The sequence below is a fragment of the Octodon degus genome, unplaced genomic scaffold, assembly GCF_000260255.1.
Source record: "Octodon degus isolate 3935 unplaced genomic scaffold, OctDeg1.0 scaffold00058, whole genome shotgun sequence".
Classification (NCBI taxonomy): Eukaryota; Metazoa; Chordata; class Mammalia; order Rodentia; family Octodontidae; genus Octodon; species Octodon degus.
Window position 1 is genome coordinate 1868982 of NW_004524634.1, and position 1554 is coordinate 1870535.

Sequence of the window (1554 nt, forward strand, 5' to 3'; positions counted from 1 at the left end):
CCAATCTGCACACAAATAAATTAACCTCTGAATCAATCCATCCTCACCTAGTGGAAGAGGTGGTAAGGTAAGCTATACTGGTATCTGGGGGAAGTGCTCAAGGCAAGGAGCATAGCAGGGCAAGGGCACTAACGAAGGGGACTCTGACATCCTGGGAGAGACCAGGGAGGCCTGTGTGCTAGGCCAACCAGCCCAGGACATGTGGAGCAGTTCTGAACCCAACCAGAAGCCTGCAGACCAGGCTGTCCCATCCAAACCATAGGACTGTAAGCATGGGAATAAATTGTTGTGATTGTCAGTCACTAAAAATTTAAGACTATCTGTTACACAGCATTGTTGTGGCAAGAGCTGACAAATACAATAATCAAAAGGTTGCATGAATATAGTAGCAAATGACATCAGATTGGTGTTTTGGCTAGACTGAGCTGTGGTAGCGACAGATGCCTGGACCGAGTTGTAAAGCCCAAAACAAAAAGAGCCAAGAGATTCCTTGAAAAAAAGAACCAAAAGTTAGTAAAAATATTTAAAATGTCATGCTGATGAAAGGAAGAAATGCAAATGCAACAGGGACCCAAGTCCTGAAAGATGTGTATGCACTGAAAAACCCACATGGCATTCCGTATAAAAAGAAAAATATTACAAGACCATGTGAAAGTCAGACATCACTGGAATCCTTTTCAAAGAAGTCAGATTGTTCTTTATTCATGTTTGGATCCCATAATAAGATGTGTCCCAATAACCTAGTACTAGGTCGTATGTATGACTACCATGTGCTGGATATGATTGAATTAGGTATTGAGAAATGTGTGTCTCTAAAAGATTAAGAATAGTAAGTGTCCTGAGGGAACAAAACCCATGTTAATATTTGCTGGCAATGATTCTGATGTGATGGAAGGCTACAGAAGGCTGAGAAGCCTTCTTATTGATTTCTTCAGTGGCCCCCACGGTGGCAAATATCTGCCTGGCTGGGTTAGAGTATGTTTTGCACTTCACTGCTCTGAAGGGGAAGGTTTATTTTCACAGTTATAAGTTGCTTTTGAAGAAATCTGGTTGCAAAACACCACGGATTGAGTTGGAAGGGATGGGACCTTCATTGGACCTGGTTCTGAGGAGGACACACCTGGCTTCAGATGATCTTTATAAGTTATCTATGAAAATGCCAAAAGTTCTCAGGCAAAGAAGAAGAAAAATAGATCTCAGAATACTTTTGGTACAATTTATGGAGGATTCATAAGCAGAACAAGACCTAAGCAAACTACAAACCAGGAAAATGAAGGGATCAAAGAAGCGACTTGCGGAAAGGCTAACAGAAGACTAGGAGAAAAGGTCAAAGAGAATTAAAAACAACTAATAGAACTAAAAGAAAAGGGCCCAGGGAGATAGCTCTGTAGAATAAGTGCTTGCCTGGCAAGGACAGGGTCCTGAGTTCAATCCCCGGCACTGGAAAAAAAAAAAAAACCCTTAAATAAAAGAAATCAGGTTGGTAATGGGTATGTGCCTTAAATATTGTGAGCATACTCTCTTACAGCCAGTAAGGGAGGAAGAAAACTAGGA

General features: G+C 41.4%; 1 pseudogene; it reads left to right on the forward strand.

Annotated features, from left to right (window-relative positions):
* Positions 1-518: 518 nt before the first annotated feature.
* Positions 519-1351, forward strand: LOC101591926 (annotated as a pseudogene).
* Positions 1352-1554: the final 203 nt, after the last annotated feature.